Source organism: Eptatretus burgeri, chromosome 3 (genome assembly GCF_056783735.1).
Source record: "Eptatretus burgeri isolate ZD-2024b chromosome 3, Ebu_testis_v1, whole genome shotgun sequence".
In the NCBI taxonomy this organism is placed as follows: Eukaryota; Metazoa; Chordata; class Myxini; order Myxiniformes; family Myxinidae; genus Eptatretus; species Eptatretus burgeri.
In genome coordinates this window covers 94,514,234-94,528,427 of record NC_140963.1, presented here as the reverse complement: position 1 = coordinate 94,528,427, position 14,194 = coordinate 94,514,234, and the positions used below count along the sequence as shown (strand labels likewise).

At 42.3% G+C, this 14,194-nt stretch overlaps 1 protein-coding gene and 1 pseudogene across 15 annotated transcripts in view; one reads left to right on the top strand and one right to left on the bottom strand.

Moving 5' to 3' along the window:
• Positions 1-14,194, top strand: part of LOC147030477 (transcription factor 12-like) — a 336,231-nt gene that overhangs the window by 44,176 nt on the left and 277,861 nt on the right. The gene's annotated exons all lie outside the window — the stretch shown is intronic.
• On the bottom strand, positions 8,729-13,257 carry LOC147030478 (uncharacterized; annotated as a pseudogene).

The window sequence follows — 14,194 nt, the reverse complement described above, 5'->3', positions numbered from 1 at the left end:
CCGTTGGCCGCTTCAATTAATACACACCAGGAGGTTGACTCAGCCTGTCATCCTTCTGAGGTCGGCGAAGTGAGTACCAGTGTACTGGGCCTGGTGTATGCCCCGGTTAGAATAGGTGTACCATATCCCTGTGTCCTAAGAGGTGACCAGGGTTGCGTTAGGAAGGGCATCCAGCGTAAAACCTGTGCCAAATCATTCTGCGGATCATAACGGATGATCCACTGTGGCGACCCCTAACGGGAGCAGCCAACAGAAGAAGAAGAGATATATATATATATATATATATATATATATATATATATATATATATATATATGTATTTATATTTGTATTTTTACAGTGGGGTGAACAAGTATTTGTTACACTGCCGATTTTACAGGTTTTCCCACTTACAAAGCATGTTGACGTCTGTAATTTTTATCATAGGTACACTTCAACTGTGAAAGACGGAATCTAAAACAAAAATCCTGAAAATCACATTGTATGAGTTTTAAATAATTAATTTGCATTTTATTGCATGAAATAAGTATTTAATCACCTCCCAACCAGTAAGAATTCTGGCTCTCACAGACCTGTTAGTTTTGTCTTTAAGAAGCCCTCCCATTCTCCACTCATTACCTGTATTAACTGCACCTGTTTGAACTCGTTATCTGCATAAAAGACAGCTGTCCACATTCAATCAATCAGACTCCAACCTCTCCACAATGGGCAAGACCAGAGAGCTGTCTCAGGACATCAGGGACAAAGTTGTAGACTTGCACAAGGCTGGAATGGGCTACAGGACAATAGGCAAGCAGCTTGGTGAGAAGGCAACAACTGTTGGTGCAATTATTAGAAAATGGAAGAAGTTCAAGATAACAGTCAAGCTCCCTCGGTCTGGGGCTCCATGCAAGATCTCACCTCGTGGAGCCTCAATGATCATGAGAAAGGTGAGGGATCAGCCCAGAACTACACGGCAGGACCTGGTCAATGACCTGAAGAGAGATGGGACCACAGTATCAAAGAAAACCATCAGTAACACACTACGCCGTCTTGGATTAAAATCCTGCAGTGCACGCAAGGTCCCTCTGCTCAAGCCAGCGCATGTCCAGGCCCGTCTGAAGTTTGCCAATTACCATCTGGATGATCCAGAGGAGGAATGGGATAAGGTCATGTGGTCTGATGCAACCAAAATAGAGCTTTTTGGTTTTAACTCCACTCGCCATGTTTGGAGGAAGAAGAAGGATGAGTACAACCCCAAGAACACCATCCCAACCGTGAAGCATGGAGGTGGAAACATCATTCTTTGGGGATGCTTTTCTGCAAAGGGGACAGGATGACTGCACCGTATTGAGGGGAGGATGGATGGTGCCATGTATCGCGAGATCTTGGCCAACAACCTCCTTCCCTCAACAAGAGCATTGAAGATGGGGCGTGGCTGGGTCTTCCAGCATGACAACGACCCGAAACACACAGCCAGGGCAACTAAGGAGTGGCTCCGTAAGAAGCATCTCAACGTCCTGGAGTGGCCGAGCCATTCTCCAGACCTGAACCCAATAGAAAATCTTTGGAGGGAGCTGAAAGTCTGTGTTGCCCAGCGACAGCCCTGAAACCTGAAGGATCTGGAGAAGATCTGCATGGAGGAGTGGGCCAAAATCCCTGCTGCAGTCTGTGCAAACCTGGTTAAGAACGACAGGAAACGTCTGATCTCTGTAATTGCAAACAAAGGTTTCTGTACGAAATATTAAGTTCTGTTTTTCTGATGTATCAAATACTTATTTCATGCAATAAAATGCAAATTCATTATTTAAAAATCATACGATGTGATTTTCAGGATTTTTGTTTTCGATTCCGTCTTTCACAGTTGAAGTGTACCTATGATAAAAATGACAGACCTCTACGTGCTTTGTAAGTGGGAAAACCTGCAAAATCGGCAGTGTATCAAATTCTTGTTCTCCCCACTGTATATATATATATATATATATATATATATATATATATATATATATATATATATATATATATATATATATATATATATATATATATATATATATATATATATATATATATATATATATATATTGATTGCCATGAACAAACCTTGGTACATGCAGGGTGCAGAAAGTTGTGGTAAAGTTTCATTAAAATTGTGTGTGTAGTTTCAGAGAAGAAGTTGCAAGTATTGACGGACGGACTGATGGACAGACGATGTGCCATCCCATCAGCTCCCCGGAACTAAGTTCCATGTGAGCTAAGAATTAACCTCACAGAGATGTTAGAAATCATCGGTGGGAGAAGTACTACAATTGAAATACAGTTTGAAGCTGAGCGGAGCTTGGTGATGATCTGGAAGAGACCCCTTGACCCAAAACTTTAAGAACAAGAAAATTTTACAACTTGGTCTATGAATCCTGATCCTTTATTCAAACAAAGGTGGAGACACGGGAGGACTCCATTCCATCTTCTGAAACGTACATATGTTGATAGCACCCAATGACACACACACACACACACACACACACACACACACACACACACACACACACACACACTTTTTCATGTGTTCTCACAAATACACACACACACTCATGCACACTCTCTGTTCACACAGATTGATTGCAATGGCGTCTCCAATCCCTTCGGAAGCCGGTGAAGCTGATGAAGGGCTTTCGGTAACATTGCCAAAGAGAAATTAATGACATTTGTAAAATTTGTTCTACTTTTGAGCAAACTCAAGGCAAGTTTAAGGAACACTTGAACAGCAAATTGAAAAACACAATGGCTATTTCTATGGGGTTCAGATTTCACAGTTTGGGCAAATGACAGCACTCGTGAATTTTTCAGTTTGCCATCTTAAAATTGCATTTTACCACAGCATCAGTCATGAACAGTTGTTTCAGGCCCTACTTCAGTCAGCAACACAGACCGATTGAAACAAGTCAGATAAAAATAACCTTTTGAACCAAAATGCAGGTCTGCCCTTGAAGCTCATGCTCTTACAGCAGCTCCAATACATTTAAACAACGTGGGGGAAACCAGGCAAATTGCTTCACCTTTAAACCCCGAGTCAAAGAGCAGGATTTGCTTGCCTCTGCAACGTGTCTCTCCTATTGCCTGGTTCTTGTCCTGGCTTGCTGATTTCATCATTTTCGTTATCCCTGGCTGTTGGAGGTTTTAACTTATTTATTTAATTGGTTCCTGATGCAATTCTGCTGTCTGTTCCATTTACTTGGTTATTCACAAATTCTCCCAAATTTATGATGACTTTAATGGTGCATGTACCCTCGGTGTTCCAGTAATGTGTAATTTTTATTTTGTAAACGGTACATTGTTTGATGGTTGTAGCTTTTTACGGTTATCTATTTAATTTGATTTGAATTCGGAAGATCAAGGTTTGCTGAAGAATTGTTTATTTTGGATAAATACATTTTCGTTTTATGCACGATAATTTTCTTGTCTAAAACGTGCATTCAATGCTTGAGGGTGAAGATTTGCTCTTCAGAAAAGAATTTTTTTGGGGGGAGAACGCTGATGTTGTTACAGACAATACAAACCTTGGAAATGCGTATAAGAAGTGGCGACAGAAAAAGAAAATCCACATTAAGAAACGTGTGGAAACAAATCAGGTGTTTCCTGAGGGTTATAAGGTCTTGTCTGCTCCAGATGAGGGAGGAAAGTCGCTGCAGGAGAGGCACGTTTAAATGCGTTTTTAAATGAATGACTCAAAAGGGTGCGTGGAGTTCACTATATATTGACGTTCAATGTTTTAAATCAAAATATTTTATTGTAAGCAGTCTGCACAATTATTTATTGATGACCTGGAAATTATTTTCATTTTTTTCTGAATTAAGTACTTTTTATTCATTTATCAAGCCTAATGTTGGCTTAACAGTTAAGGTGGCTGGTTTGCGATCTTCAGGTCTTGGGGGGCCGGGCCTCTATCGTGCCGTTGAAATAACACAAGGTGGGTTGACTCAGCCTATCATCCTTCTGAGGTTGGCAAAATACCAGCTCACTGGAAATGGGGGCACTGCATCAACGGCTCAGCCGCAGCCCATGGACAGCAGTCCGCTGTCCATGCACATAAAGCAACGGCTCAGCTGCAATGATGCAACCAGTAGCCACAGGTTGCCTATGAAACCGGAGCAGCACTTTGTAGAATGTATACCTCTGCCAAGCTGAGCAGTTTATGTTTTGTATTCCACTGATAGGCTGGATCTGGATCCGGACTTGAACCAAAATCAAATCGGCTTGGTCTTGTCACCGAACCAACTCATCCACAAAGTTTCTTCATAACTCGTCCACAACTTTTTGAGATATAATGCTTTACATATCTTTGGCTCCATCAATGGTGAATAATCACTTTAAAAATTGATCCGATCCAGATTCGGATCTTCACCCAAATCAAATTGATTTGTCTTTGTCACACACCCAACCTGTCTACAAAGTTTTGTCCATATCTGTCCATGATATTTTGAGATATTCTGCTCACAGACAAACAAAGAAACAAAGATGTCGTGCAGAGCACGATACTTGCAAAATCCAAAAAACAAATTTGACCTTAAAAACAATTGGTGGTTCAATTAAATGACCAAATATGCAAATACTCTTCAAATTTCAAGTCAATTGGATGACAATTGACAATTTCAGAAATTTGGTCAATGTTGACCTGAAAAATAATTGGCTGGTTGCATTCAGAGACCTGAAATATAAATCCGGTTCAACTTTCAAGTCAGTAAGATACTGGTAGGATGCTTTTATAGGTCTCCGGGTTTGAAGGAAGAGGAAGGAGGAGTACATGAATTCAAAAGGGCATGTGGTCAGGGAAGAGTATTGATTATGGGGGATTTCAACTTGCCAGGGATAGATTGGGTCCAAGAACGGGGAAAGGGCAGAGCAGATGAGGATTTCCTAGTTTTAGTTCAGGATTGCTTTTTAACCAAGTTTCTAGATAAGCCCACAAGGGGGAGTGCAGTCTTGGACCTCCTTTTACGTAACGATCCCAATATGGTGGAGGAGATGGAGGTCGGGGAGCATTTAGGAGCAATTGACCATAACATTGTGTGTGCAAAGTTTCTGTTAGGGGTTAGAGTTCAAGATAGTAGAATAAGGCTATTCGATTTCAGAAAGGCAAACCTTGAGGGTACAAGGAGAAAATTGGATGATGTAGATTGGGAGACTCTAACAACAGGACAATCAGCATCAGAGAAATGGGAAACCTTCAAGGACCAAATGTGTAGAGTGCAGAATAAGTACATTCCAATGAGGTGTAAAACTAGAAACAGAGAGGCCAGGGTGGTTGAACAGTGAGATAAGGAACGCTATTAAGGAGAAGCAGAAGGCATTCATTCGGTTTAAAATAACAGGACTGGAGTTACATTTGTATCACCATTGGAGAAAACAGAGGCAAGTTAAGAATATAACTCGGCAAGCCAAAAGAGAGTATGAGAAGGACATGGCTAAGAATATTAAACACAATAGCAAGGCTTTCTTTAAATATATCAGGGGAAAAGAACAGGTAAGGACCAGTGTGGGCCCATTGAGGAATAGCACCAGGAGAGTGCTTAGTGATGAAAAGGATGGCAGGCTTATGAAACAGGTATTTTGCTTCAGCTTTTACACAAGAACAGTCAGGAGAATTGCCAATTGCTGAGAGTATCTATCGAGGAGGTGAGGAAGGGCTTTTACAGAAGATCCAGGTTGGAGTGAAGGAAGTAAAGGAACAGCGAGGAGTAGATAATGCTCCGCGGCCAAATATTAAGCACCTGAGAGTATTGAGGGAAGTGGCTGAGCAGGTAAGCGAGATGTTAATGGATATTTTCAAGAGCTCTCTGGAGTCAGCATAGGTACTGGAGGATTGCAGAGTCCCAAATGTAACACCATTATTTAAAAATCGATCCAGAGAAGAATTTGGAAACTATAGACCTGCTAGTTTGACTTCAGTTGTGGGGAAGGTGTTGGAGACATTAATTAAGGACCAGATGAGGAACCATTTAAATAAATACAAACGAATTTAAGGGAGTCAGCATGGGGTTACCAAAGGTAGTTCCTGTCTCACAAATCTTTTAGAGTTCGAGGAAACAGTCTGATTGGGTGGATGAGGGAAAGGCAGTGGACATAGTATATCTAGACTTTAAGAAGGCATTTGATAAGGTACTACATCTTAGCTTGTTAGCCAAAGTGAGGGCTTGTGGAGTGGCTGGTCAGGTAGCTAATTGGATTGCAAACTGGCTTAGTGATAGGAAGCAAAGAATGCCTGTGAGTGGGAGGATGTCTTGCTGGGAGGATGTAAGTAGCGGTGTACATCAGGGATCAGTACTCGGACCATAACTATTCATCATTTACATCAATGATTTGGATCGTGGGGTAAAGAGTAAGCTTTCCAAATTTGCAGATGATACAAAGCTTGGAGGTAAGGTGGACAGCAGGGGGGGTGGTGATCAGATACAGGAAAGTATTGATACTCACACATATTGGGCAAAACATTGGCAGATGGAATTTAACCTGAGCAAGTGTAAGGTGTTGGGGATGGGAAAGAACAATGAAAATTGAGATTACAGGATGCAAGGGGTAATTTTGGAGCGTGGTCACACAGGTGAAGGATCTGGGGGGTGCCAGGCAGCTATAGGTAAAGCAAATGGGGTTTTAGGTTGTATTCGGAGGGGGATCATTTATAAATCAAAATAGGTGGTGTTAATATCGTGCAGGAATTTAGTGAGGGCCACATCTAGAATATTGTGTGCAGTTTTGATCACCACATTTCCAGAAGGACATGCCATAGAGAGGGTTGAGTGCAGGGCTACTCGATGATTCTGGGCCGAGCTAGACTCAGCTATGAGGAGTGGCTGAAGGAGACAGGGCTTTATACACTAGAAAGGAGGTGGTTACGAGAAGATATGATGGAGATGTTTGAGATAATGAAAGGTATAGATTAAATAAGTGCAGATTAATTATTCAGCAGAGTTGATAGTGATAGGACCAGGTGCCATGGCCTGGAGAATAAAGAAGAGGCGAGTTAAGACGGAAGCAAGGCAGGGGACTTTTCCTCGAGAGTAGTTAATGCCTGGAATGGCCTCCCTGGAAAGGTGGTGGCAGCAGAAACAGTAGAAAAGTTTAAATTGGAATTAGATCGGTACCTCAAAGTTATGGAGAAAGAGGGGTATTGGGATGTTGGCAGGAATTTTAGGTGGCTTGAGCTTTGATGGGTTATTGTGTACGGAGTGCTGTTGGTGGGTGCTCTCGTCTAGGAGTGTTGGGTGGTTGGTGTGTGTTTCTTTAACCAATCCCGTGCCCCCTCCGCTGGGAAAAATAAAATGCAAAAACTACCAAAATACTTTATTTAAAAAAACAAAACAAAAACATTTTGCATTTTCTTCTTTTAATCTTGTGTTGATAAATTGGTGTGGTGTTGATGAGGTGCAGGCATGATCGGTTGAATGGCCTCCATCTGTGTCTAATTTCCTTGTGTTTCCAATCGGATGAAAATTGACAATTTTGGAAATTCGGCCTATGTTGACCTCTTTGCCTTTATTGACCTCAAAAATAATTGGTGGTTGAATTAAGTGACTGGTGGTCGTATGGCAGCTGAGCTGCCGGGGTAGCTATCATTTCTTGAAGCGCGACTGTGTCGCTGATGCAGTGCCCCTCTACCAGTTCACACATTGGAACTGGTACTCATTTCGCTGACCTCGGAAGGATGACAGGCTGAGTCAACCTCCTGGTGTGTATTAATTCAGTGGCCGACGGGGCTTGAACTCAGGACCCTAGGATCCCAAGCCGCCACCCTAACCACTGAGCCAACACCAGGCTATTCAGTGACCTGATTTGCAAATCCTGTTCAAATTTGTAGTCAATCAGATGAAAATTGAGGATTTTAGAAATTTGACAAAGTTGTTGACCTTTGGCCTACGTTGACCTTTTGATCTCAAAAGCAATAGGCTTCTTGCTTCTGACGAACTCGACCATATGGTCAAGTTTTGTGAAGATCGGTTTCGAATTGCGACGTATGCGATTGACAGACAGATGGACAGACGAATACTCCTGGGGCTGGGACGGAGTTGTATGCATTTATATGTATAGGGGAAAATCTATTTTTATATGGTAGTATAGGTCCTAGGCTTTAAAAAAAAATTGGGTTCTCGCTCGAAATCCCTATAGTTAAACCATACCGGTCATATCTCGGCCATTTCTTGAGCGATTTTGACAAAAAATTTTAAATAGAGGTTTTTTTGGGCTGGGGAACACGCTAAAAGCAATATTTAGTCGATTTGAGAACTGGTTTACATGATAGCGGCTCTGAAGCTCTTCCGGAGAAACCAAATCAGGTCCGAAATTTGTAATCCTCAATATCTCTTCGGTCATTTTATTATTTTAGATGATACGTTTTTGCTAACAAAAGGAATACAGGTTTTACTGTTGCACAACTGCCATATCACACAAATTTATCAAGTTTAACACCCACATCACAATGAATTTGTGTAAACTTCCACCATATCAGATCTAATTATATGGATTGGTGCAGGCATCATCTTGCAACTTCATGCACTTGCAGAAAGGGGGTGCAGCCCACCTCCTCCATGCGGCATGCACACGTGGCTCGAGCACACTTGCCACAGTTACATGTCACTGTCCACCGCTTATTCAGAGTCTTGCACCCTGTGACTGGAACAAGGCAGTCGTTCTCTAGCTGATACCCAAAATGTAGTGGATCTATGATGCTGGGTTGGAAGAGGTGGATAATCGAGTATGTACCAAACAAGGCTCGCATTATGTGTGGAAGCAAACCCTCTGACGTTGGAGGCAAATTTTGATGTGATGAGGCCTTGGTCTGATGATATATTTGGGCACGAAGGTGTGAGAAGGACGAAAATTGGCTCGTCTCACTTGACACCAGCACGAGGAATTTTTCAGCGTCAGCCTTGGTCTCGGGTGTAATTGTCATTTCTCTACCAAAATTTCTTAGCAATTGGGTGGGCTGGGCTTTGAGAGCAGCTTTCTTGGTGCCTACTTTGCTTGTTGCATCACATCCAGTCAAGCAGTGCAAGGCAGGAAGGACATTGCAAACGTCTTGACCTTGATGTTTGTGCAGAATGTGCAGTGGGATATATCTCACAGTTTTGCCGCGTCCACGATCGCATAGTTTGAGTTGTCGGATATACCAAATCTGCCATGTGGCTATCACTGACTTCCAAGTTAAGTCTGCCTATGGCCCAAGCCTTATCGGATAGTCGCTTGTCCCGCCTCGTGTCATCGTAGACTGCTGGTTGATCGTGGCCTCTGCAGGATCTGGGTAGGTCATACTTTTTCAGATTTTCTCCAAATTCTTGTAGCTGCTGACATGGCAATACTTCCTTCAGAGCTTTCGGACCATGAACTGCAGATGTGTCAGAGCGCTTGGGTTTGGATAAGACAGCCTTAGGCTTATGCTGGTAGAGGACACACACTGTATCATGTTCAGATGAATTTGCTGCTTCGTGGTCCCAGTTGTCCATTGCTGCTGATGTGAAGTTCCCTGGGTCAAAATGGGCTGGCAACTTCATGTCCGCTTCATTTTGGTTAACAGTGAACGTGGCCATGTCATGCTAGTACCGGCAGAGTTCAGTGTAGCTCATGGCCAGCGCCTGTCGATTCAGAGAGGTGACAAAGATTTTGCCACCACGTCCTAGACTGTGGGCAAACTCGGCATTCAATACAGACATTGGTGTTCTTTTTCTGCCAGAATGGTGAATGTAGAACATGTGCTGGAACATGGTCTGTATTTTCCGACATCGCTGGACTGAAAGAGAACCATCTTTGCATGGCACCTGTTCCTCCTCCTGGTCTACATCATCGACATCTTCCTGCATGTCGCTTGTTATTACTTGGTCAGCTGCGGCCCTGTATATGGCTGGATTGAAATTAAACAAATGGCCATAAAACTGCAGGATGGGCTCTGGGATATTCATCTTTGACCAGGCTTGCTTTAAATCTTGGGCATCACAGAAGCGATCATCGAAGTCGAAGTCATAGTCGTGCAAGCATGCTTTGATTTGAGCTGCTACAAAATGCATGGGATTCACTGATCGGATACGCTCAGCAAGTACATTTGCCTCATTACCCAGCACATGGAATACCATGAGGCATTTTCTTTCAGAATTTGAGTAAGCAAAGTCTATCAGGTCGTTGAACTGCTTGTAGAGGAGGACCTTCACATCCCTATTCTGGACATTACCTTTACCTCCGAGGCGGCTGTTCATCTGGTCTCGAATAGTAGAAAGTTCATAACCCTTGCCAGCACTTAGACCCATCTCAATCTCGTCAATGATCTCATTCCACACCCGCTGCTTGGCATTGAGTTGTACAGGGGAACTAAGAGTTCTGGAGCTTTCATACTGCTGAATATCTTTGCACATGCACTGGTTGTGATCATAAATATCAGCCCCATACACAGCATGTTCCTCTTGAAGGTCATAAGTTCGACGGAAAACATCATCCTGGAAGTAGACGGTTGCATCTTGGAATATCTTTGCTTGGTTGCTCTCGTCGATTCGATATTTGGTGAAGTCACGGTTGACTGACTTGTTGCCACATATGACGCATGTATACTGATATTACACAGTGGCACGACCAGGTGCCACACAAGCTGGTGTTCACATGCTGTTTGACTGTGAACGAGTTGTGGTAGGTGTTGGTGACTGGGTTGACGCATCATCACCAGAGGGCACAGATTGCTTCAACGCTTCTTTCTGCTTCGCCTTAAGCTTGGAAATTTTGGTGCTATTTGTGTAGCCCTTGTAGCACGCATTTGTGACATGATAATTGAATAGAGCACCAGGCGTCAACTTCTTCAACCTTGCAAGCACCGCATCTTGTTGTGTCTCACTTGCGGATATAATCTGATCGCACCCATGTTGTATACACATCAGCTTGTCTTGGGTGTACTATTAGCAAATAATACAAAGCTCCTCATCAAACTCAACCGCAGCATCAGTCGCAGCGCTAAAGGCCCGGTCACACCTTGACGTTTTAGCCAGCGATGGCAACGTATTAAAATGTATCTAAAACGCTGGCTTACGTTGAACTTTTGATGTTTTTTTTTTTAAAGATTCGGACGTATTCATAGCGACTTGGTCTTATATATAACACATTGGTAATGGACACAGAACGTTTCGTTGTGTTATAGGTAACTTATACCAACGAATGCTGAACCTGTTGTCGGCCTACACAACCGATGCCCAACGATAGTCTAACTTAGGCATAGCGCGTTGCACGCATCGCCGACGATGTCATGACGTAGCCTATTGAAAGGCTGACGCACAATGATTCGAATCATAACTGCCGTAGAAATGGAAGTGACAACATCGCGGTCACACCTTTGCGATCTTGCCAGCGTATGCCGACCTAAGAAAAATGTGTCTAAAACGTTGGGGCACGTCAAATACGGTATGAGTAAGTTTGGTATACGTGAGTACAACGCTAAAGTACGCTATCATACGTCGTAGTAAGTAGAGTACGTCAAGAAATTTTAAACATGTTCAAAATTTTACGACGTACTCGGCGTATGACACACGTTCCGCATGCGATGGGGATAAGTTTTACACACGATATGTGGACGCTTACACACGTCCACAAAGGCTACTTATAAGCTACTCATAAGTCGAAACACGTCGCGGTAATGTCTTTTTTACGCGCAACTTATTTCTAACTTATATTTGACGTGCTTTGAACCAATTCTTTACGTAGTCCCAACACACATCGACATATGTAGACGTATTCCAATGACTTCTTCTGGTCGACAAAAAAAAAATAAATGAACGTGTTTCTAGCTTACAACTGCCAAATAAAGACGTGTTCCCAGCGGTTTTGGGAATTGGTATATAAAAATGCTGCTCATAAAAGGGGAACCCAATAGTGTTTTCGAGTCCTTTTTGAGTCGATGTCCATGTCAGCAGTAACAGTATCAGTATCAGTATTAGTATTAGTCGTAGTTTGTTCATGTTGGCAGTAGTAGGTGAGTGTGAGGGGGAGGGTGTGGGTTATGATGGATCGTCCTTGCGTTTAACGATTTAACGATTTAAATGATAAACTCAACGATTTAAATGGCTGCATCTCCACTATTGAAAGTAGACGCTTGCGATCAACAATTGGATTTTTTTTGCACTCAACGACTTTTAAACAGTACCACTCAGCGAGTTTCATTGTTTACAATGAACGATTTAAATTGTTGTCACTCGACTTTGTTTTTTGACACTGGGGTTTGGAAATTTGAAGCGTTTCTTCTGAACGTGTTAAAACGCTCAAACTCGACTATTTTAAATAGACGCTGCCGATGGACAATTGGAATCATAGCCAAGCTAGACATCGAAGTGTGAACATCCTCGTCATGCCGAAGAAAAGTTTGAAGAATACTGCAAATAAGTGTCCTGGCCGTGGCCGTGGACGCTGACGCAAGGACGATCCATTATAACGACGTCTTTCAGCCTTTGAGTAACTTAAAAGTAACGTCTGTCGATGTGTGGCAACGATCGCGTAACGTGCCAACAACATGTTAATCATAGGTTAGAAATAAGTTTCGGGTACGCTAAACATTACCTCGGCGTGTCTCAACTTATGATTAACTGACAAGTAGCATGTGTTGACGTCTGTCAACGATCGCAGACCGTGCATACAACTTGTGGCCAGCGTAGCGGAACGTGTGAGTCATACGCCGGCATACGTCGTGAAATTTCAAGCATGAAAAAATTTGAGGACAACCAAAAAGTACAATGTTTAAAGCCAACGTACAACGACGTATGGCAGTGTTTTTCAGCGTGCTCTCAATGTTATCAAAACTTACCCATAAGGCCAAAAAAAAAAATGTTGCATTGGCGTAACGGGTCACTGAAAAATAGGGTAGGTCGGTCGGGATCTTTTTTTTTTTTTTTTTCCTAATAAAGCCCTCCCAAAATCTCCCCCGGCTCGAGTACCACCCTTTTTGTCGGCGGGTTCTGTCCGAAACACTTCCGGGTTTTTGCGATCGCGATCGCAATCAACAAGATACTTGAAAACGATAGCAAAACAACAAAAATTGCAATAAAATAGGGTCGGCAAAATTTTTCGATAGCAAAAAAACAAAAAAAAAACGTAGGGTCGGCGGAATTTTTAGGGTCGGGCGGGTTACGCCAATGCAACATTTTTTTTTTTTGGCCTAACGTATTCAACGTGTGCCAGCGTTTTAGAAAAAAAATTCAAAAATCCGCATACGTTGGCTAAAACGTCAAGGTGTGACCGGGCCTTAAGATTGACCGATTCCATCATGATGTTAGTCAGTTCCAATCTGAAATGGAAAGAGAGATAAAAAAAGGGTTAAAATATATCTTAAAACACATTGACAAATGACAATCACGAATATATCAAAGCTCGTCATGGTAGTAGGTACCTATAGTCCTATAAACATGTTCGATTCCTTCGATTGACATTGGAATCACTTGATGGAGATTCCGTATCGAATTTTTATTGTTTTAAACGTGTTCCCCAGTCCAAAAAACCTCTATTCAAAATTTTCTTTTGCCAAAATCGCTCAAGAAATGGCCGAGATATGACCGGTATGGTTTCTCGCCCGACAGGCAACTTTTGGGGCAAACTGGGCAAAATCTACAGGGATTTCGAGCGAGAACCCAATTTTTTTTAAGCCTAGGACCTATACTACCATATAAAAATGGTTTTTCCCCTATACATAGAAATGCATACAACTCAGGCCCAGCCCCGAGAGTATAATGCACAAGACCAACCAATATACTAGAAAAATCTTCCATTTTTGCAAGCATCTAAGAGACAGACAGACAGACAGACAGGTGTGAAAACATAACCTCCGTCCACCTTCGGTGGCAGATGTAATAAAATAATTACTTATTTATTTGGTGCTTTTCTTTGGCATAGTCAGTGGAGACCAGTGCTTTGACTCCTTTTTGCTGCACTCTTGCTCGGACTTGTACTCAGAACATGATGGCTTGGATTTGAGACGTAAATAAAAGCCAAATCGAACGCGAATAAATACCAAATTGAGTTCACTACAAGTGATTCAACGTGCTTAAATGTTTTAAGTGTCCCTGCTTGGTATGCAATGAATGCTTTTATTTATTTGAGAACGTGCAAGCAATGCTGCATCATTCGCGTCTTTTTATTTGTATTTTTATTTTTTAATGAAACGGTTGATTTGGGTTTAATGTCTGTTTTATTTCTAACCTGAAATCAT